General features: G+C 41.5%; 1 protein-coding gene across 5 annotated transcripts in view; it reads right to left on the reverse strand.

Moving 5' to 3' along the window:
* LOC106608394 (zinc finger MIZ domain-containing protein 1) overlaps nucleotides 1-25,097 on the reverse strand; it is a 195,289-nt gene that overhangs the window by 120,750 nt on the left and 49,442 nt on the right. For 4 of the 5 annotated variants that reach the window (XM_045722019.1, XM_045722012.1, XM_045722017.1 and 1 more), the window contains exon 2: nucleotides 2,851-2,966. The gene's annotated coding sequence lies outside the window, so the exon portion shown is untranslated. Of the gene's footprint in view, nucleotides 1-2,850; nucleotides 2,967-6,951; nucleotides 6,971-25,097 lie in introns of those variants that run through there. The other variant, XM_045722008.1, reaches the window with a different exon arrangement.

Raw genomic sequence — 25,097 nt, forward strand, 5'->3', positions numbered from 1 at the left:
TCATAGGCGGCGCCTGAGTTTCCAGTTTGGGGAAGCTTACAATTTATCCTCCCGTTCTGCATGCCAATTATGATTTTAATTTGTGCAGTTTCATTTCAATAATAACGTTTTGGTTTCGCAAAATCATTGTTACCTGGTTAATCATAAAAATCTGGATTAAAATGATAAAAATCTAAAAGTTGAAACTCAACTAATGCGAGATCACCAGCCTCTGCCATATGGACAGACTGATACACCGTGATCCATTGGCGGCTAAAGAAATGAGCGCATGGAACTCATAGCCTATAGGCCAATGCAGCAGCAGGCCTATAATTTCCATTGCTCTTTCACACCGAGGATTGGTGATTATCGAGGGGGAGATTGTTGTTAAGATTTTACTGTGAGGAACTATAGTTTTAATGTATTATTTAATGTATTATCATTCGCAATGGATGTTAAAAAAACCACTACGCTCGCTCAGGCGCACACGCTCCCTCAACATTATCAGGACAGAGAAACCAGATACATCCTCATTGCTTACATGGAGCTCTCCAAACAAAAGACAATGGAAAAATTGACAAATCTTGTAAATTATGGTTATGAAATAAACCAAAACTTGTTTCTCACAATTGTAGCAGATTGTGAACTCTGCAAACCACGTTTCCACTCCGAGAATGGGAACTGTAAATAACTGTAATTAATACATGCATTAACCAATTTTTTATATATGCACTAGATGGCTGACAGGGGGCGCTGTTTTGAAGCCACAGCGCCACCATCTTGGCACTCCCCCACCATTGTAAAAAATACTTTGGAAGCTCGGGAAATGCATTTATTAATGTTTACATTTATTCTATTACAGACACCTAAATGCGTACTTTTAAATGATATTATGTGAGCTAAATGTAAACATTTAACATTTGAAAATATATAGAAACAGTTTCCTTAAAGTATAATTACTGTCCCCACTACAACAGAGAAATCCTTAGACATGTAATTCTGTCCTGTAAACATTTAATTGAAATACTGTAGAATTCCATTCATTCCTATGGAGGACTACTTTTCTGAGGTGTGCCAATATAGCCGACCGGTGGCATCAATCCTCTCATGGGCCAATACATTGCATCAGCAATCCAGGGATTGTATACATCATTGGCATTAACAGAAACGAATGTATCCAGATGACGGGGATTAAGAATACATTTACTACTGGTGACATATGTAATGGGGAATTGATTAAAAAAAATCAAAGGGCAAACAATTCACACAATGAAACAATGAATGCACAAGAATTGATGGGAGACAGCTGAGTCCTTCTGGAGAGAGACTCGCCTATATCTTCGCCACGCGCCCCTCCCCTTCTTGTTGATGCAACAGTTTAAATTATACTCAAGACACATTATCTTCATACATATTTTAGATGCTTTTCACTGACAGCCCTAACTCAATAAGAAACTAGGCCTATTGCCACGCGCACTGCCCAAACTACGGCCTTCCCAAATAGGCATAGGCCTACGAGCTTGTGATTTTAAGCAATCCACATCTATTTTTTAAAAGAAGCTAAGGACCGTGGATTCCTCTGTAGCTAAGTCATGGTTTCTGGTGAAGTATAATGAATGATTTTACTTATTTCTGTATAGACAGGAGTAATTATATAACTTCCTTATTGAATCCAGAGTTATGCCATTTCTCTCATGTTCTACTGTTTTTCATATCAACTTTATTTTATTGTCCAGAAGCCATGGGAACAATCCTAGTCATATTAGCAACCTATCCTGGTTGTTGCATCTTTAGATTCCCCTTTTTCAAACAGTTTCAAACAGAAATGTTCATCTCTGTCACATATGGAACTGTCATCAGGTGTGCTGGTTAGAATGGGGATTTCACACTAATTGCATTTTGACAAATGTTTGAAAATGATGTTTTATTGGCTGCTTCATTACATGAGTTGCATGTTCTGTTAAGACTCATTACCATAATCTAAATGTGATTTCTGACATTCTAAGCACCATGGCTATGCACCCAATGGATTTGGATCCGGTAAATTTATCAAATGACTGGTAAATTAGAATCTTCCCAGTCACGTTGTCTGGCACCACATTCTCCTAACGGAAGCCCTGACAGACACACACACACACACACAGGAGAGGAGAAACACTGGGATGCTGCCCTTTGTGTTACAGGAATACATTTTCCTCAAGTCAACATTATGAAGAGAGAGAAAGGGAGGGAGAAAGATGGAGGAAGAGAGAGAGAGGAGAGAAAATGGGAGGAGAGGATGCAACTTTCCTTTCAATGTGCACCCTCCCTTTCTCTGACTGGCTGTCAACCTCAGTTTCAAGCTTCACACCCAATCCTCTCTCTTCTGTGAAAGGTGTTAGTCCTTCAATCCAAGCAGAGAAAACATTTCCCCTGGTGTGACTTGTTTTCATTGTGCAGCCATGACAACAGCTTTCCCAATACATAAAAAATCATTAAACTGGGAAAGCACTTCTGTATGTGTGTCTGTCAGACCAGAGTTCAAACACGTTTATTTGATTATTTGTAATTTAAAATACTTATTTTCTGTGCATTTGAGTATTTTCAAATACATTATTTCAAATACTCCTAGGGCCTGGGTTCAATACAGGAGTATTTATTTGAATTTCAAAATACTCTGTGTGTTTGTGTATTTTCAAATGCATGCCAATACCTTCCAAGTGTATTTCTAAATACATTCCAATATTCAAATACTTTCAAATAACAAATATCTGAATATCAACTTCAAAATGTATGTGTAAGTAATTTAAATAATTTAAATAGTATTTGAACCCAGGTCTGGTGTGTGCGGGGGTGTGTGTAGGAAGAGGATAAGAGGGGTCGTTTGCCTACCTGTGTGGACTCTGACCTGGGCTGGGAGTGATGTCACAAGCCCCCCTCACCCCCACCCCTCCCTTCATGTATATCCTTCAGGAGCGGTCCTCACTGGTCTTCACCGTACACCGGACCTGACAGAGAGAAGGAGAGGGAAGGGAAATAGGCTGTTCAATTTCTGCAAAGAGCTACAAGTTTACAAAGATTGTTCCTGCTGCGAAAATGCTGTGTGTGTGTAAACCCGGGTCATAGTGCGTGCCTCGAGACATTAGTTGTTAGCCCACTGAGCTAAAGCCTCGGGTACTAGCTCTGGGAGGTCACACTAGTCTTCAAGTTTACTCATCATATGAGCATAGTCCAAAGAACCACCTCTATCACAAGTGCATTCTGCAGAAATATGCAAATATGTCTGTCTGCAGCACCCTTTCATCCAAGTGAAACGCCACGGTGAAATCCTCAAAGAAATGAATCACGTTAAACAAGAGTCAAGTCTCTATCTGTGACTTTAAACAGTGTAACTCTAAGCTGTGTGCGTGTGGATTTCCGTTAGGAAAATGTGGCGCCAGAAAACTTGACTGGGGAAGATTTTAATTTACCGGACATTTCAGAAATTTACCGGACCCATATGCATTGGGTGCATAGCTTATTAGGGCGTCTACCCATGGTGATCAGAATGACAGAAATCACGTTTCGATGATGGTAAGGCATCTTAACAGAACATGCAACTCATGTAATGAAGCAGCCAATAAAACATCATTTTCAATGAAAATCTCTGTTTGAAACTTAGAAAGAGGAGGAATCTAAAGATGCAACAACCAGGATGGGTTGCTAATATGACGAGGATTGTGCCTTTGGCTTCTGGACAATGATTAAAAGTATATATTAAAAACATAGAACAGGAGAGAAATTGCAAAACAGCGTGTCGAATAGGGATGAAAATGGAAATAAATGTGCCAAAATGATATAATTACTAGTGTCTATATTGAGAAAAAAAATGTTATAATTCAAACTACTTCTCCAGAAAGCATGGTAGCCACAGAGGAATCGGGGATCGTTAGCTTCTTTAAAAAAAATCTATGGATTGTTTCAAATCGCAAGCTCTATGCCTATTTGGGGAAACCCGCAAATTGTGCAGCGAATGGCAATAGACCTAGCTGATTATTGAGCTGCGGCTGTCAATGAAAAGCATCTCAAATATGTGTGAAGATAATGTGTCTTGAGTATAATTGAAAAAGTTAAGACAAGAAGAAGGGGAGGGGTGTGTGGCAAAGATATAGGCAAGTCTCTATCCAGAATGGCTCAGCTGTCTCCCACCAATTCTTGTGCATTCATTTTCAATGTGTGAATTGTTTGCCCTTTGATTTTTTTTAATAAATTCCCCATTACATGTGTCACCAGTAGTAAATGTATTCCGTTAATCCCCGTCATTTGGTTACATACATTTCTGTTAATGCATGTATTAATCACAGTCATTTACCGTTCTCATTCTCGGAGTGGAAACGTTGTTTGCAAAGTTCACAACCTGCTACACTTGTGAGAAACAAATCTCGTAACCATAATTTACGAGATTTGTCCATTTCTTCATTGTCTTTTGTTTGGAGTGCTCCATGTGAGCAATGAGCATGTGTCTAGTTTCTCTATGTTGATAATGTTGAGGGAGCGCGCACGCATAGAAGTACCTGGCCTCCTGCGCGGAAATGTAGGAACGTGTTTTTTTAACATCCATTGCGAATGATAATACAGTGCATTCGGAAAGTATTCAGACCCCTTCACTTTTTCCACGTTGTTACATTACAGCCTTATTCTAAAATTGATTGAATTAAAAATGTTCCTCATCAATCTACACGCAATACCCCATAATGATGAAGCGAAAACAGTTTTTAGAAATGTTTGCAAATGTATAAAAATAAAAAACAGAAATACCTTATTTACATAAGTATTCAGACCCTGCTATGAGACTCAATAGAGCTCAGGGGCATCCTGTTCCCACTGATTATTTTATTTAGCTAGGCAAGTCAGTTAAGAACAAATTCTTATTTACAATGACGGCCTACCCCGGCCAAACCCTAACCCGGATGACGATAGGCCAATTGTGCGGCGCCCTATGGGACTACCAATCACAGCCGGTTGTGATACAGCCTGGTATCGAACCAGCGGCTGTAGTGATGCCTCTTACCTTGAGATGCAGTGCCTTAGACCGCTGCGCCACTCGGGGGCCCCTTGAGATGTTTCTACAACTTGATTGGAGTCCGCCTGTGGTAAATTCAATTGATTGGATATGATTTGGAAAGGAACACACTTGTCTATATAAGGTCCCACAGTTGACAGTGCATGTCAGAGCAAAAACCAGGATTATGTAGAGGCAGAGATCTGGGGAATGGTACCAAAATTTGTCTGCAGCATTAAAGGTCCCCAAGAACACAGTGGCCTCCATCATTCTTAAATGGAAGAAGTTCCTAGAGCTTGCTGCCCGGTCAAACTGAGAAATTGGAGGAGAAGGTCCTTGGTCAGGCAGGTGACAAAGAACCCGATGGTCACTCTGACAGAGCTCCAGAGTTCCTCTGTGGAGATGGGAGAACCTTCCAGAAGGACAACCATATATGCAGCACTCCACCAATCAGGCCTTTATGGTAGAGTGGCCCCACTCCTCAGTAAAAGGCACATGACAGCCGCTTGGAGTTTGCCAAAAGGCACCTAAAGACTCTCAGACCTTGAGAAACAAGATTCTCTGGTCTGATGAAGCCAAGATTGAAATCTTTGGCCTGAATGCCAAGTGTCATGTCTGGAGGAATCCGGGCACCGCTCATCACCTGGCCAATACCATCCCTACGGTGAAGCATGGTGGTGGCAGAATCATGCTGTGGGGATGTTTTTCAGCGGCAGGGACTGTGAGACTAGTCAGGATCGAGGGAAAGATGAACAGAGCAAAGTACAGAGAGATCTTTGATGAAAACCTGCTCCAGAGCGCTCAGGACCTCAGACTGGGGAGAAGGTTCACCTGCCAATAGGAGCACGTCCCTTTAGCAGGCAGCCAAGACAATGCAGGAGTGGCTTTGGAACAAGTCTCTGAATATCCTTGAGCGGCCCAGCCAGAGCCTGAACTTAAACCTGATCAAACATCTCTGGAGAAACCTGAAAATAGCTGTGAAGCGACTCTCTCCATCCAACCTGACAGAGCTTGAGAGGATCTGCAGAAAATAATGGGAGAAACTCCCCAAATACAGGTGTGCCAAGCTTGTAGAGTCATACCAAAAAAAGACGTGAGGCTCTAATCGATGCCAAAGGTGCTTCAACAAAACACTGAGTAAAGGGTCTGAATACTTATGTAAATGGTATATATATTTTTTTTTTATATATATATATACATTTGCAAAAGTTTCTAAAAACCTGGTTTTGCTTTGTCATTATGGGGTATTGTGTTTTGATTGATGAGGGGTAAAAAAGCTATTTAATCAAATGTAAAATAAGGCTGTAAATTGTGGAACTATAGTTAAATCCTCACAGTAAAGCTATTTGAAAAATCATCAAACCTTCGTGTGAATTTATACGCGCTTCAATTACCAGTTGAGAAATAAAAATAGTAGCTGTTTTTAATCGTGCACCAAAACAGTTTAACACGCGATTGCATTTAGAATTGTTGTGCAATCAATGGGCTTATAAAAGCACATTTTACTCCAACAGCAACCAGCTGAGGAGATGCAGGAGAAATCCCACTCAAAATAGGCTCTGTATGCTGTGCGCGTGTGATAGTTGTGTTGGATAAATAAGACAGGCCTACACGATGACTAACAAAAATACACACAGGCCAATTTTATTCCCCAAAATGTTGCAAATGAACCTATAGACCGATAAAGCTCTTTAACCATGTAGAATCCCCGTGTCGATTGATACAGATGTAAACCAATGTTAACCAGTGTTCTGAATCTTTACAGTGATCCTATAGGCTGCGATGACAAAGTCAAAGCTTGTCGGTTCAAAGCTCTTAAAACCACAACCTTTACTTTAGGCCTGCTGTGGGAAATCATGGCTTCTCATAACTCCTCTTAATATACACAAACACACTAGAGAGAATACACAAGCCACAAGAGCATGCACGAACAAACTCACACACACACACACCTCTCCTTATCATCAGAGTTGTCTGGGGAGCCAGCAGGGCTATAAAGCTGAACAGCGCATCTCACACCTGAACACCACAGAGACAGAGAAAAATACAGAGAGAGACAGAGAGAGAGAGATCAAGATCAATGACCGTTCCAACACTAGTGCAAACATGAGGAAAGAGGGCGGAGATAGTCACTTCCACTACCCCAGACAAAGGTAGAGAAACAGACAGCTAAGCCTCAGAGAGGTAATCATCTATATGCAGAAAACGGAGCTGCAATTTAAACCAAGATAGGATGTGTGTGTGTTTGATAGGTTTTGAGATGCTGTATAGCAAGGCCTCCCTCTGAATCAATTCACAACGAGGGAGATAGAAAGAAACCATTTTCCTTTTGTGGAAATTAAACACTTTACTATAAGCCGTCTGTTAGTGTGATGCTTATCTGGAGGAAATTTGCACAGGAATACCATTTCCCACAACAAACAGGTCAATTGTTGAACCTTCTTAAAGGAGAATTTAGCTTTTTTACAACCAAATCTCATATTTTTTATGTAAATGTTTTTTTTATAGAAGGGTCCAGACACTTGTTTTTTGAGAAACTTACCCCAACTAGTGATTAACTTCCTCATCCTCATTGTGCAGTACAGGGGTTCTGAAAAACATGAACAAATGCCCCAAAAACACCCATATACTGTACATCCTTTAAGAAAAGAAAACGCTGTCAGTATAGTGATGCAGGTCTTTGGATGTTGTACATATGAAATTGAGTAATTCCCAAACTTTATTCGCAAAGTTATATTCCATTTTGTTGTGACTTGAGCGATACCTCTCCGTCCATTCTAGCAGCAGGCTCTCTCTCTATCTCTCCATCTCTATCGCTCTCTCTCTCTCCTGCAATATCATAATCTTTTATTTCCTCCCTCATAAATGTCAACAGTGAGGGGTTTGGGAGCTCAGAGGCTGTATGTGTTTCACTCAAACATCAGTTGTAACAAAACCCTGTGGACTCTGTCTGTGTCAGCAGAAGAGAGAGTGTGTGTGTGTGTGTGTGTGTGTGTGTGTGTGTGTGTGTGTGTGTGTGTGTGTGTGTGTGTGTGTGTGTGTGTGTGTGTCCTGTTGCTGTTGTGTGCAAGTCTGGTTTACCCGCCCGCGCTCCTGACACTAGCTCCAACCCCTGCTAGCGCCCGGACGTATCCAATGACGTAAGGCCATCCCAAATCTCCAGCACACATCTCACCAAAACAATATTTGTGTTTTTGGCCGTCAGGGCAGTCTGTTCCCTGCTCCCTGCCCTGCGAGCCTCTGTACTGAACAGGAACACAAAGAGGTCTTGAGGCGGTTCAAACAAGGCTGTGTTGTTAAAAGGAGCAGAAAGAAAGGCAGGGCCATATGATAAAGTATCTAGGCAATTCCACGGTAACGGAATTGCGCCAAGATTCAGATTTTTCACTTAAAATGTACACCAAACAAAAAACACTGAACTCAAAGGTTAACAAACCATACAACTCTATGCACAAAAAATACTTTTAATCATTTACACTGAACATTTTACAAAAACATTTTCTTGAAGAACTGTGCAGATGCAAAGTTTGGTAACAGTTTGGTAATTTCGGTTAAAAAAACAATTGTGACCACGTTTTCCAAAAACTGTTAAATATCTTCTCCGAACTATGATTCTAACGATGTCTGTAGAAAGAAAAAATGTTTATATTTGTGTTTTTGGCTGTCAGAGCAGTCTATTCACTGTTACCAGCCCTAGTAACAGAATTTCATCATGGGTCCCTGATCTGTACTACACAGAAATGCAGAATTATGGATGTGAATGTCATTCTCTTCATGGTGATGTATCCTTAATAGGTACACAAAAGGAGAAATATGCAATATCCTCCATTGCATATTTGGGTAAACAAGACCAAATGTGGTTGGTCTAAATCTGAACCAATCATAGATGTCTATGTTTCACAAGTTTGGACATCAAAGTACAGCACAGTAGTGTACAGTACAGTAGAGGACAGTACAATAGAGTATAGTCAAGTAGAGTATAATTCAGTACAAGACAGTACAGTAGAGTTCATTACAGTACAGTAAAGTAGAGTATAGTTGAGTGCAGTACATTAGTGTACTGGACTCTACTCCACTCCACTCTATTCTACTATACAATACAGTACAGTACTGTACTGAACTATAATCTACTTTTCTTTACTGCACTGTACAGTGCTCTACTGTACTGTAATGTACTTTACTGAACTATACTCTTCTTTTCTTTACAGTACTGTACTGTACTCTACAGTCCAAACGTATAATTGGTTCAGATTTGGTCTGGTCCCGACCAAATCTGAACCAATCATGGACGTCTATGTTTGGGCCAAATGAAGGCCGGTCCAGACGTCTGTGAATGTTGAAATCAAGGCCAGGGCGGACTGACAAAATGTCAACTTCTTTTCAACGTCCATGGATGTCCGGTGTAGGTCAGTGCTCAGTGGGTGAGGATGCTGGTTACAGTAGAGAGAGAGAGAGAGAGAGAGAGAGAGAGAGAGAGATCAGTAAAAACTGACCTGGTCAGCATGCACTGCGCCCGGCCCGCCACAGGAGTCGCTAGTGCGCGATGAGACAAGGATATCCCTGCCGGCCAAACCCTCCCTAACCCGGACGACGCTAGGCCAATTGTGCGCCGCCCCATGGGCCTCCCGGTCGCGGGGTCTTTTAACTTTATTGCCGTAAATTAAAATGTGCGGGCGGATTCTCTCTCTGTGTTTGGATCCAATAATAAGTACCTTGGTCTATTCTTGATTTAGAATGAGGAAGGTGTGAGCCATCCAAGTATTTAAATCATTAATACAGTCTAATAATGTATTTGTGGTGCTAAAATCCTCTGGTGACACAGACATGTAAAGTTGTGTATCATCTGCGTAGCAGTGAAAATCAATGTTATGCTTTCTGATAACACTGCCAAGGGGTAACATGCTGTATATAAACTGAACCATATCGGACCCAAACTCGAACCTTGTGGAACACCACATGTGATATCTATTGTCTCTGAGTTATTTTCGCCAAGGGTGCTAAAAAACTCTCGAGCGGTTAAATAGGTCCTAAACCAATTTAGAACTGGACCGAAGAGGCCAATCCACCTCCTCATTCTGTCCAGAAGGACATCATGATCAACAGTGTCGAACGCAGCACTTAAGGACAGAGAGCTGTTTGGCATCTGTGTTGGCTCTAAGATAATATACCACTTTAACTAAGGCTGTCTCTGTACTGTTGTGGGCACATAAATCTGATTGGATTTTATTTTTAAATACAGTTGGTACTTAAAAATAATTTTGCTATTTGAAAACCAATTTCTCCGGCCCATGTTGCTTCCAACAGTTGTGTGAAGTTGGCTAGATGTTCTTTGGGTGGCGAATCATTCTTAATCTTGATACACATGGTAAACGGTTGAGCGTGAAAAACCCAACAGCGTTGCAGTTCTTGACAAAAACCGGCACCTACTATCATAACCCATTCAAAGGCACTTAAATCTTTTGTCTTGTCCATTCACCTGCGAATGGCACACATACTGTACAAATCCACGTCTCAAGGCTTAAAAATTCTTCTTTAACCGGTCTCCTCCCCTTCATATACACTGATTGAAGTGGATTTGACAAATGACATCAATAAGCGATGTAGGGCTGACCACATTTAGTCGACTGGTCGATTGCTTGGTCAATAGGCTGTTGATCGACCAAGATGTTTTTAGTTGAGCAGTGGCAAATATATATAAAAGATATGGCACGCGAGACGGCTGTCTGATTCACGCCTGTCTGAGTGGACTAATCCATTGTGGAGGCCTGTCTCAGTGGACTAGTCCATTGTGGAGGCCTGACTGAGTGGACTAATCCATTGTGGAGGCCTGTCTGAGTGGACTAATCCATTGTGGAGGCCTGTCTGAGTGGACTAATCCATTGTGGAGGCCTGTCTGAGTGGACTAATCCATTGTGGAGGCCTGTCTGAGTGGACTAATCCATTGTGGAGGTCTGTCTCAGTGGACTAATCCATTGTGGAGGCCTGTCTCAGTGGACTAGTCCATTGAGGAGGCCTGTCTCAGTGGACTAATCCATTGTGGAGGCCTGTCTGAGTGGACTAATCCATTGTGGAGGCCTGTCTCAGTGGACTAATCCATTGTGGAGGCCTGTCTGAGTGGACTAATCCATTGTGGAGGCCGTGGGGATGGCACACCAGTATCACCAGTAGTACATTTACTGTTAATTCCCACACTTTATAATCTACAATGTTTGTTTGGTTACAGTCATTTCTGTTAACACATTCAATATATTATTATTATTATTATTAATATAGTCTTACCGTTGTCATTGCAGGAGTGGACACGTTGTTTGTAGAGCGATCAACCAAGGCTACACTTGTGAGGAAAAAGTGTTGGTTTATTTCATTCCATTTATGAGTTGTCAATGTATTCATTGTGTTTTGTTTGGAGCACTCCTGTCCATCTTGAGTCAGGACACGCACCTGATTACACATAGAACTAGGCCTAGGCTACCTGGCCTGCTCACAAATGTAGGCCTATAAATGTGCCCATTTGGGGATCTGATACTATTTCTGATTGTCTTAACTTACCACCACTGTGGAGCTTTTCAAAGTAATTAGTTCTTCACCTCAAACAGCAAGTAAACAAACACTGTTTTTACATCCATTGAGAATGACAATAGTTCCTCAACATAGCCTATTTGAAAAATCTTTCCAGCTCTCTCTCTCCCTTTTGATAACCACTCAGCATGAAAGGGGGAAAAAATGTCATGCTCTGATCCGTTGGAAATGTCATAAAAAATGCCTACCTGATTACTTCTTATCCCTTGCCCAACATAGCCTACAGCTGTGTCTGTCTGTCCGGAGCTCACTGAAGCAGGAAACTCTGAGGGCCCAGAATAGTTTATACAATGTTGCAAGTTTGCTAGCACCAACTTCAGGCTGCACCCAAGTTAATAGTTGATCAACTGTTTCAAGTTCCTTGCAGACAATCCATGCATAGCCAAAGTGATTTATAGGATACTTTCTACCTGTGGGCTGCAATGTTTGTATTTGTTGGCTTTATGTAGGCTATTTTTACATATTGGCAATGGCAATATAAGTTACTTTTAGATTTCTATAACTTTCATTTAGATAGAATTTTGATTAACCACATGGCATTGATTTTGAGATATGAAGGCTTTATTATAAATGAAAATAAACTATTCCACGAAAATGTGCATATGAAAATCATAACTGGCATGCAGAGCAGTAGAAATGGTAGGATAAATTGGCACTCCAAATGGAAAAGGTTGCCGATCACTGATGTAGCCTATTACTGGCAACTTCAGGAGCTTAATGGCAGAATCTGCGAAGGCTATATTGATCTCCGGCTCCCTCTTTACAAATGAGTGTCTTAATTTTTCATTGCGGTGCTTAAAGCATCAGGCAAAGTAGCCTACATATAGTTGATTTTATTCAAATATAGGGTGTGTCTATATATGGAAAAATACATGTTTTACATTTTCAAACAATCGATTGGTTGAAAGAACAGACGACTCACGGTAAACCAAGATTTTTTTTAAGTCGGAGACAGCCCTAAAGGATCATAGCTTTCACCTGGATTCACCTGGTCAGTCTATGCCACGGAAAGAGCACGTGTTCATAATGTTTTGTGCACTCAGTTAATATATAACTTAATCCCAAAAATAGACGCTGTTTTCATTTGACAGCCAATTTGACATGCTCCTCTGAACTTCACGCATTGGTGATCATGGGTCCTTTTACATGGAAACGACCATCTCAGAGTAAGCGTGTTAATGTACGATCAAGTCCCCGCCTGTCCATATGAGCATATTCATTATGATCTAAAAGGCTAAACTAATCCTAGATCAGCACTAAGACCTTTTATGAATACAGGCACTGGTTATATACAGTTGGTTGTCGCAGTTCTCACAACAAAAAATCTAGAGAATTCTATACATTTGCAGTATCTAACATTCCTGATCTTCCCTACTTAAGTACATTTACCATCATTTTCACAGTCACAGCAGAAAATCTAGAAAAGTCCCATGAATATAGTAACAGTTCAACCATAAGTCTCTCCTACTTCTGCACACATTTCCAGTTGTTTACAAGGTAGCTGCGCTTATTATCACAGCATTCCCTGGCTCATATTTTCTTTTTGATTTCATTTTCAATCGCTTACACTGTCTTGGCTGAAGCATAAAGGCAATACATGATAACATCTTGTATGATTACAAAGTCAAAATCATTTTCAAAGAGCACCCATTTACACACCGGTAATTTGGTACAATAACATGAATCATTGAAAGGGTACGGTGCGCATGCTACTACTCAAACCATAGGCGTCTTCTACCTGAAGAGTTTGTCATTGAGAGTCATACACATGATTACGCCACCCATGCAACTACCACTGCCCTCCCGTCTATTCTTCCTTCCTTCCTCCCTCCCTCCCTTCCCTCCTGCTCCGTTTGACATGTTGAAGACATTTGAGATAATCGCAGCGATGTCTCTGTGTTTTCCCAGATCGTATCTTCAAAGAGCAGGCGGCTGGTGACTTGTACTTGAAAGGGAAAGGAGTTGTGGAGAGCTCATGTTCAGAGAGGAGGGAAAGAGTTGAGGAATGCTATCACGCTTCTGAGGAGTTGAAAGGTCTGCTCTGGCTGTTCTGGCTGTTTGTGTGTTTGACTGTGTGTGTGTGTGTGTGTGTGTGTGTGTGTGTGTGTGTGTGTGTGTGTGTGTGTGTGTGTGTGTGTGTGTGTGTTCATGTGCATGTGTGTATTTTTGTGCACGACTGGGTAGGTGGGTAAGTGGGTGGAAGGGGGAGGGGCGGTCGAACACAAACAAAGGTTGAGTTTCACTGACTGGAAAGTACACACCTGTTCCTCACAGGAGAGAGTAGAGAAAGAGAGAGACAGAGAAATAATTCAGCAAAAATATCCTCAGTGTACAACATAAAACACCAAATAATGGATGCAGAGCAGATTTACGCCGATAGCTGCTAATTATCAACACCCAGAAAAGAGCTGTTAAATTCTACAACCACCTGAAAGAAAGCCATTCCCAAACCTTCCATAACAAAGCCATCACCTACAGAGAGATGAACCTGGAGAAGAATCCCCTAAACAAGCTGGTCCTGGGGCTCTGTTCACAAACACACCCCACAGAGCCCCAGGAAAGCAACACAATTAGACCCAACCAAATCATGAGAAAACCAAAAGATGACACATCGGAAAGAATTAACAAAAAAACTGAGCAAACTAGAATGCTATTTGGCCCTAAACAGAGAGTACACAGTGGCAGAATACCTGACCACTGTGACTGACCCAAACTTAAGGAGAGCTTTGACTATGTACTGACTCACTGAGCATAACCTTGCTATTGAGAAAGTCCGCTGAAGGCCGACCTGGCTCTCAAGAGAAGACAGGTTATGTGCACACTGCCCACAAAATGAGGTGGAAACTGGGCTGCACTTCCTAACCTCCAGCCAAATGTATGACCATATTAGAGACACATATTTCCCTCAGATTATACAGATACACAAAGAATTCGAAAACAAACCCAATTTTGATAAACTCCCATATCTATTGGGTGAAATACCATAGTGTGCAATCACAGCAGCAAGATTTGTGACCTGTTGCTACAAGAAAAGGGCAACCAGTGAAGAACAAACACCATTGTAAATACAACCCCTATTTATGTTTATTTATTTTCCCTTTTCTACTTTAACTATCTGCACATAATATGACATTTGAAATGTCTTTATTCTTTCGGAACTTTTGTGAGTGTAATGTTTACGGTTAATTCTTATTGAGAGAGAAAGGGAGAGAGAGAGAGAGAGAGTCTGAGGGAGTAGGGTGAAACACTCTAACCTGTGAGACCTGATAGAGAAGTAAATCACAGAGCTTATCTCAACAGCACACCCTCCTACAGCTTACAGTCATACACACACACGGCCATGTCAATCAAGAGGCCATACAGACCACTGCTGGGAGGTAAAATAACACTTTTTCCTGGAGCTTTTGGAGTCATCAAAGGCTGGCGGTTCTTCCAACCTGTCTGAGCTGTGACGGGCGTGGATGTGTAGCTATGTGTTCATCTGTCTCAGTCTGTACATATCCTGATCTGCAGAGAACTCTGTAGCAGATGGTAATGGTCTCTACAGATTCCTCCTACCCCTACTCATCACCAGCAGAGTCTCAGCAGGCCACACACATCAGAGCTGTTAAAACAAACAATTCTATATTACAAACATCCCTGTGTGACCTGGAAAAACAAAATAACATTCACATCCCTCACACACACATCCGCACACGGGCACACACACGCACAAATGTAACCGTACACACACGCATATATATACACACACATACACACAGTTAATATCGTCAGACGTCTTCAGAGGGTGAAGGTGGAGAATGTTTCTCCATTGATTCATGGTGAGTCATAGTAATGTTCTGACAAGAATTGGAATCAGTAGCTGTACGTTGTGTGTGTGTGTGTGTGTGTGTGTGTGTGTGTGTGTGTGTGTGTGTGTGTGTGTGTGTGTGTGTGTGTGTGTGTGTGTGTGTGTGTGTGTGTGTGTGTGTGTGCCTAATATCATATACAGCTGATGAGCAGACACACTCCAGAGATAATGATGAAGAACTGTTCTTCTGAGAAGATAAGAGTGTCATTAGGCTCTCTAGAAGAGAAGAGAGGAGAAGAAAGGAGAGATGAGTGTAGGGGAGGAGGAAAGGAGAGAACACTTGAAACCAAATCACAGCCCATTCCATTCCAATCTTTCTCTGTCTTTATCTCCCCTCTCTGATCAGTGTGTTCCATCAGCCATCACAATGGCAGTGAAATACGGTGTGCCACCCGTGTAGTGTCAACACCGCCACCCATGTATTTACATAATGTATTTCCCCCTGTACATGGTGCCACGGCCTGGCCATGTGACTAGATGCAGAGATGAAGATTCATGTTAACTGAGAGGGAACAGTGGTGACTAGGGTTGCAAAGGGTCAGAAATTTCCTGGAAATTTTACATGGGAAGTTAAGCCCTGGAATTTGGGGAATTTTGGTTAAATTCATCAAAACAATTTTCTTTATAACAGTGAACCTTTTTTGTGGGATACACATAAGGCAATTCTAGGTCTTGTGGCATATTTTGGTTAAACTATCCCCAATTCAATGGAATTGCAACCCTCTGCATGCACAGTGCATTCTTCCATCACGTGTACAGCTGATTCTCAAGATCTTGCACACTAATGAGATGCTATTGAGCCCACACTACTACACTGTCTGAGCCAAGGACTCCATGATTTCTGGTAAGTTTTGATTACAATACTGTGTGGGGTGAATATATTTTATATGACATACATGATTTTTTGTTAACTAGTAAATAGTAGACCTCAGCAAAGTGTGTTTAAATAATTTCTAACTTGTTAACAATTTCTACTAGTTAGTTTCTGCTACCATGTGGGTTTTAGCTTGCTTGAGCTTGCTAACTGAGAAGTGTTAATTCACCTGTTTCCATACATATTTCATTTTAAAACATGTATCTTACAAAGGAATTGTTTAATCTAACTGCTTAACTATTTATCTGTACATGGAATTGTATTTGTTATTTTTTAACAGTTTTTTTCTCATCTTTATAGGAAAAAGCCATGGGCACTTTCTGAATTGTGGAGACATTTCACTGCAGCTAATGTAGAAGGAAAACCGTGTACATTTGCAAATACTGTGCCAAATCATATGTGAAGAATGCATCAAAGATGCAGAATCATCTGGACAAGTGCATAAAGTTCCCTCAACGCTCACAACAAGCAACCTCTGACAAAAGTCCCTCTACTTCTATTTGAGGTGAAAATGATAAATCAGACACATTATCGATGGCAACAGCTCCTGGAATCAGAAGTGTTTTTGACTCAATGGAGGAACGTAGTCAGAGAAATGCTGATGAATGTCTTGCTCGAGCTGTGTATGCAACTGGTTCACCTCTGATGCTCACAGGCAATGTGTATTGTAAGAGATTTCTGAATGTTCATCGCCCAGCATACACCCCTCCAACCAGACATGCTTCATCTACTCATTTGCTGGATGCAGAGTTCAACAGAGTTCAAGTAAAGGTCAAGCAAATCATAGAGAAAGCAGACTGTATTGCAATCATCTCTGATGGGTGGTCGAATGTTCGTGGGCAAGGAATAATTAACTACATCATCTCCACCCCTCAACCAGTATTCTACAAGGGACAACAGACACACCGGTCTCTACATTGCAGATGAGCTGAAGGCAGTCATCAATGACCTTGGACCACAGAAGGTATTTGCACTGGTGACAGACAATGCTGCCAACATGAAGGCTGCTTGGTCTAAAGTGGAGGAGTCCTACCCTCACATCACACCCATTGGCTGTGCTGCTCATGCATTGAATCTGCTCCTCAAAGACATCATGGCACTGAAAACAATGGATACACTCTACAAGAGAGCCAAGGAAATGGTTAGGTATGTGAAGGGTCATCAAGTTATAGCAACAATCTACCTCACCAAGCAAAGTGAGAAAAATAAGAGCACCACATTGAAGCTGCCCAGAAACACACGTTGGGGTGGAGTTGTCATCATGTTTGACAGTCTCCTGGAGGGGAAAGAGTGTCTCCAAGAAATGGCCATATCACAGTCTGCCGATATTGACAGCCCCATCAAGAGGATCCTCCTGGATGATGTATTTTGGGAGAGAGTGATAAGCAGCCTGAAACTCCTGGAACCTATAGCACTAGCCATTGAACGGATTGAGGGAGACAATGCCATCCTGTCTGATGTTCAGACTCTGCTTGCAGATGTAAGAGAAGAAATACGTACTGCCCTGCCCACTTCACTGTTGCTCCAAGCAGAGGAAACTGCAGTTCTGAAATACATCAAAAAGCGTGAAGACTTCTGCCTGAAGCCCATACACACTGCAGCGTACATGTTGGACCCCAAGTATGCTGGCAAGAGCATCCTGTCTGATGCAGATATCAACGGCGTTATCACTACAGTGTCTCGCCACCTTGGCCTGGATGAGGGCAAGGTTATTGGCGGTCTGGTGAAGTACACGTCTAAGCAAGGGGTTTGGGATGGAGATGCAATATTGCAGTCGTGCCAAGATATCTCATCAGCCACCTGGTGGAAGGGACTTTGTGGATCTGAGGCTCTTTCCCCTGTTGCCTCCATCATCCTCCAAATCCCACCAACATCAGCCGCCTCAGAGCGCAACTGGTCCTTGTTTCGGAACACACACACCAAAGCACGCTACAGGATGACCAATACAAGGGTTGAGAATTTGGTGGCCATCCGCGCTAATTTGAGGGTTTTTGAGCCTGACAACGAGCCATCCTCAACAAGGTTGGAAAGTGACAGTGAAGATGAGGCCTCCGAGTCTGATGTTCAAGAGGTGGACATTGAGGAGGTCTAGGGAGAAGACATGGAAGCCTGAGGAAGACTATAATTTTACAGATGTATGTTGAAAACGTTTTTTGGGAGATAAGATGGATCATTGGGGATCATTCAATATTCCCTTTATTTTGTTGTTCAGTGAAATCATCCCATGTGAAGAGTCAACTCATTTAATTAAAGTTCAATTCGTAGCTAAATTGTTTTGTTTTTTTCTATTGGAAGGATTTCATAATTTGCAGTTGTGTCTACTTATGATAAGGTAAAAGGTTTATGTTTCTGTCTCCTAATGATATAGTAAATATATCCAATGCAAAAAAAACATCTACAATTAAATGGTATTCATATGAATTTGCATATATTTATGTTAATTCCCATATATTCCCGTTAATTCCCATATATTCCCGTTAATTCACACGGAAAGTTTCCACCTCTGAATATTCCCCAAAATGTGCAACCCTAGTGGTGACACAGACACACATGCACACACACACACAGAGAGAGGTGACACAGAACTAACAGTGGTGATGACACAGAGGCATAAATAAGGAGGGAGGCTGGAGGCAACACGGTTGACCTTTTGAATGGTAATAATGATGACACTGGAGATACAGATACACTCTACTAGGGGTCTGTGTACGTGCGAATGTTAGTGGAGACTGATGGAAATAAAGAGAAAGAAACACAGACAGACAGACAGACAGACAGACAGACAGACAGACAGACAGACAGACAGACAGACAGACAGACAGACAGACAGACAGACAGTAATACAACTTTTGAATTGTCTATATTCTTTTAAACTGTTTGTGAGTATAATGTTTAGTGTTCATTTTTAATTGTTATTTTTTTTCCTGTCTATTTCACTTGCTTTTCACTTGGAAATATATGTTTCCCTGGTCAGTAAAGTCCTTTGAATTGAATTGACAGAACGAGAGAGACAGAGTACCTATTTTAGCCAAAGCTGCCTCAAATGCTTTTTTTCGCCTCAGCTTTCTTACTACACTCATATATACATACAACCTTAGCTTTAAGAATACACACATCCTCAGCTGTGAGAACACATACACACTTATGTACAAGCGCATGAACACACACAAACCTTCCTCAGCAGGGTTATTACAGCAACCCTATAGCTGCTTACAGCCTGCTTACACTGACAGTAAAAGAAACTGTATGGCACACTGTGTGTGTGTGTGTGTGTGTGTGTGTGTGTGTGTGTGTGTGTGTGTGTGTGTGTGTGTGTGTGTGTGTGTGTGTGTGTGTGTGTGTGTGTGTGTGTGTGTGTGTGTGTGTGGCCCAGTCTGAAGATTACTGATGCCACTCTGCTCTCTGTGTGTGTTACTGCTGATGTCTTCCTTACATTATCCTCCCCAGGCAGGCGCTGCCTTTTCAATAACTTTGGCTGATGTTGTACAATTGCACTCCTCAAGCTCCCTGCATACATACAGAGCGCGAGGGAGCACACACCCTCGCATAAACACACGCTTATGCACACACCCCTCTCTCTGCTGCAGTAGGTTCTCTCTTCTTCTAGCCTCTGCCTCTCGCTTCACTGCTCAGGCTCCTCCTCCTTTCTCCTCTTTTCTCCTCCTCCTTTTCCTTCTTCTCCTCTCATTCTGTACCACCCTTCTGTACACCCTAAGGGTCTTAACTCATTATTTACATAGAGGGTAAGCAGTGGGGGTGGTGTGACGATGGCGTGGTGTAAACTACTCCCTGTTGTCATTAGCGAGAGGCAAACAGAGAGGCTATTACCAGCTCAGCTACCTCTCAGCTCTCATCAGGCCTGGCTAGCTCACACACACACACACTAAAACACACACACAAAAACACACTTAGTAATTGATCCTGTTCAGTGTGTAGTGGCGAAGGAAAAGTGGCCCTTAAGCGATGCCTGTTTGCTGCATTAATTTTTCAGCTCCCGCCAGAGAGACAGAGGAGCTAGGGGAAGCTGAGGAGGAGACCAGACCAAACCAGATCAGGGCAGAGCTCACCTACTGCCTATAGCTGTTGCTTTGTGTTTCTGGGCCTCCACACGTTCTAATAGGTGGTTTTACAGTGCTCACGTTATGTTTACCAATACCCACATATAATACAGAAGCAGCACCTGTCAGTATATCTGAGAGAACTGAGAACAGATACTCTTGTTTTTGTGACCTTTGAAAAGCCACAGAATCATTCAGTGTTTTGTTGCCCCTAACAACCTCAAATCATTATTAATTTAGGGGTTTCCTCTCCTTTCTGCCATTCTAAATGATATATTTGTTTTCTTGCCATCTCTCTTCATGCAGTGCTGATGCTAGCTGTGTGTGTGTGTGTGTGTGTGTGTGTGTGTGTGTGTGTGTGTGTGTGTGTGTGTGTGTGTGTGTGTGTGTGTGTGTGTGTGTGTGTGTGTGTGTGTGTGTGTGTGTGTATCTTCCCTGGCACTGTCATACTGTGCACAGTCTGTGTTGTGTGATGATAGACAGACAGTGCTCTGGTCTGTGTGGCTCTGGTTGATGACTCATACTGATGTCGTCACAGGGTGATTCTAAATCTGGTCGATGACTCATACCAATGATGTCATAGCCTGAGGACTGGACGGAAGCATCAGCAGTGGCATCTGCTCTGATGGCAGAGAGAATACTTTCCATAGAAATACAAGGATTAGAATAGAATTGTATAACTGTATATGCTCCCCTCCATAGAAGTACAATGTACAGAGCCTTCAGAAAGTATTCACACATCTTGACTTTTTGCATATTTTGTTGTGTTACAGCCTGAATTTAAAATGGATTAAATTGAGATTTTGTGTCACTGGCTTACACACAATACCCCATAATGTCAAAGTGGAATAATGTTTGTAGAATTTTTACAAATTAATTCAAAATGAAAATCTGCAATGTCTTGAGTTAATAATTATTCAACCCCTTTGTTATGGCAAGACTAAATAAGTTGACAAGAAAAATGTTGCTTAGCAAGTCACATAATAAGTTGCATGGACTCCCTCGGTGTGTAGTAATAGTGTTTAACATTATGTTTTAATGACCAACTCATTTCTGTACCCCACATACAGATAATTGTACGGTCCCTCAGTCGAGCAGTGGATTTCAAACACAGATTCAACCACAAAGACCAGGGAGGTTTTCCAATGCCTCGCAAAGAAGGGCACCTATTGGTAGATGGGTAAAAACAAAAAAGCAAACATTGAATATCCCTTTGAGCATGGTGAAGTTATTAGTTAATTACACTTTGGATGGTGTATCAACAATACACCCAGTCACTACAAAGATACAGGCGCCCTTCCTAACTCACTTGCCGGAGAGGAAGGAAACCGCTCAGGGATTTCATCATGATGCCAATAGTGACTTTAAAAGAGTTACGGAGTTTAATGGTTGTGATAGGAGAAAACTGAGGATGGATCAACAACATTGTAGTTACTCCACAATACTAACCTAAATGACAGAGTGAAAAGAAGGAATCCTGTACAGAATAAAAAGATTCCAAAACATGAATCGTGTTTGAAATAAGGCAGTAAAACTGTAAAACTGCAAAAAAAAAAAAAAAAAGGCAAATAAATGTACTTTATGTCCTGAATACAAATGTTATGTTTGGGGCAAATACAACACAACACATCACTGAGTACCAGGGCTTGGGAGTTTTTTAGGATACAAGAAAACTGAATAGACCTAAGCACAGGCAAACACCTAGTGGAAAACATGGTTCAGTCTTTTTTCCAACAGACAATTGGAGACAAATTCACCTTTCAGCAGGACAATAACCTAAAACACAAGGCCAAGTATACACTGGAGCTGCTTACCGAGACGACATTGAATGTTCCTGAGTGGCCTAGTTAAAGGTTTGACCTAAATCAGCTTGATGGCAAGACTTGAAAATGGCTGCCTAACAATGATTAACAACCAACTTGACACAGTTTAAAGAATTTTTTAAATAATAATAATGTGAAAATATTGTACAATCCAGGTGTGCAAAGACTCACAGCTTTAATAGCTGCCAAAGGTGATTCTAACATGTATTGATACGGGGTTGAATACTTATGTAAATTAGATATTTTTATATTTAATTTTCAATACATTTGCAAACATTTCTAAAAACAAGTTTTCAATATGCCATTATGGGGTATTGGGTGTAGATGAGTGAGAAAAAATATATATAATCAATATTGAAATTAGGATGTAACACAACAAAATGTGGAATAAGTCAAGGGGTATGAATACTTTCTGAAGGCTCTTTATATAGTGGCCTAGAGTTGGTTGATATAGTGTCCTATTCATGGCCATAAGCTTGTCAAATTGTGTCTGGAGAGATTTAAAAAATATATGAAATATATAAAACCAAAATCAAAACAACATGCTAATAATTCAGCAATCATAACAGGGTAATGTGACAGAATGTTGCTGCCAGTTCTAGAACAGCAACTGGTCATTCTTCCCCTCAACAACAGACAGTAAGAGTCTTCTAATCTGAATGATCTAGAACCTCTACAAACATCAGGAGATGTCTTGTGTTTACCTCTGGCAGCCCTGGAGCACTTAATGGGAAAACACCAGTCTACAGAGATGTTGATTCCCCGACCACACGCAAAGAGAAGAGCTTCATCAGGTCTGTTGTGTGGAAGGAGAGAATATCCTCTCCTCCCCTACCCTCTCCTCCCCTACCCTCTCCTCTCCTCCCCTACCCTCTCCTCTCCTCTCCTGACTGACATTAACATCATAGGGACACGGAAGCCCCCGAAGGCTTGTCAGCTCAGCTCACGGAATGCTCACGGAATGCCACAGAGCCAATGCTTCACCGACACGCACACACAACCCTATATGTAAGTACTCCACCACCACCACCACATCCAGCCACTCAGGGAACCATCCTGACTGGAGATCTGTGTAATGTGTGACTCGAACGTTCACACAAATCATGCATTGAAAGGAAGACGTCAAAGAAGGATTTTCAGTTAAAATGTGAGATATCCACGCATATCTGGCCCTTAATGTTCAGTGTCTTCATAGACACGATGTACTACCGCTATTAGTGCTTTTTGAGGTCGGTTCAGTTTCGGTACGATTATGGAAAAATGATCACAGTTTTCGATTTCGGCAGAAACAAAATTGGGGACATTGAGGGCCCAATTCCGATTTAGGAAATTCCGCCTTTGGAATTACGACTTAGCTTATGAAGGTGCGTTACGCGCTTTGTGGGTGAGGTTCACTTGCGGGCGCTGAATAAATGTAATTCAACCACTGAAAACCCTTCCCACTTGCTCACCCACAGATTTTCTTGTGGAGTTTTCATTCAATAGGGTTTTCAGTACATTTCTCTAAACCCATCTCTTTAAATACTGTGTACCTTTAATTCAAAAATTTTCAACAGACTAGAATACATTGAGAGAGTGGGTTCAGAAAATAAGGATCAATGAAAGAAAGCCATCTAAATATATTCATATTCGTCTCTGCTTCAACACCAACTGGTAAATTTAAGAATACTCTGATCATTTTGGCAAATTTTATGGTTAGGAAAGTATGTATGAATCATAACAAAAAAACATTTGGACAGCCTTTACATACTAAATATATTGATGAATCAAAAATACAGTGGTTAGATTAATTCAGAAAATTGCCACATACAGTTCTTTAACCCATGGTAATGTTGGAATTAGTGTATATAGATTTATAATAGGGAGAATAGTGTACAATAGTAGGCTATACCCTAGTCTATTTTCTGCACTAACCATGGAACTGTGTGATGACAAAAAAAATATCAGAAACTTTGATCATCCCACGGAGCACTATTAAATCCATTATTAAAAAATAGAAAGAATAGGGCACCACAACAAACCTGCCAAGAGAGGGCCGCCCACCAAAACTCATGGACCAGGTAAGGAGGGAATTAATCAGAGAAGCAACAAAGAGACCAAAGATAACCCTGAAGGAGCTGTAAAGCTCCACAGCGGAGATTGGAGTATCTGTCCATAGGACCACTTTAAGCCGTACACTCCACGGAGCTGGGCTTTACAACAGAGTGGCCAGAAAAAATAAGCAAACATGTTTGGTGTTCGCCAAAAGGCATGTGGGAGACTCCCCAAACATATGGAAGAAGGTACTCTGGTTAGATGAGACTAAAATTGAGCTTTCTGGCCATCAAGGAAAACGCTATGTCTGGGGCAAACCCAACACCTCTCATTACTCCGAGAACACCATCCCCACAGTGAAGCATGGTGGTGGCAGCATCATGCTGTGGGGATGTTTTTCATCGGCAAGCACTGGGAAACTGGTCAGAATTGAAGGAATGATGGATGGCGCTAAATACAGAGAAATTCTTGAGGGAAACCTGTTTAACCTGTTGGGGCTAGGGGGCAGTATTTGCACGGCTGGATAAAAAAATGTACCCGATTTAATCTGGTTACTAATCCTACCCAGTAACTAGAATATGCATATACTTATTATATATGGATAGAAAACACCCTAAAGTTTCTAAAACTGTTTGAATGGTGTCTGTGAGTATAACAGAACTCATTTGGCAGGCAAAACCCTGAGACATTTTCTGACAGGAAGTGGATACCTGATGTGTTGTATTACCTTTAAACCTATGCCATTGAAAAACACAGGGGCTGAGGAATATTTTGGCACTTCCTATTGCTTCCACTAGATGTCACCAGCCTTTACAAAGTGTTTTGAGTCTTCTGGAGGGAGATCTGACCGAACAAAAGCCATGGAACGATGATGTCCCAT

Source organism: Salmo salar, chromosome ssa01 (genome assembly GCF_905237065.1).
Source record: "Salmo salar chromosome ssa01, Ssal_v3.1, whole genome shotgun sequence".
Taxonomy (NCBI): domain Eukaryota; kingdom Metazoa; phylum Chordata; class Actinopteri; order Salmoniformes; family Salmonidae; genus Salmo; species Salmo salar.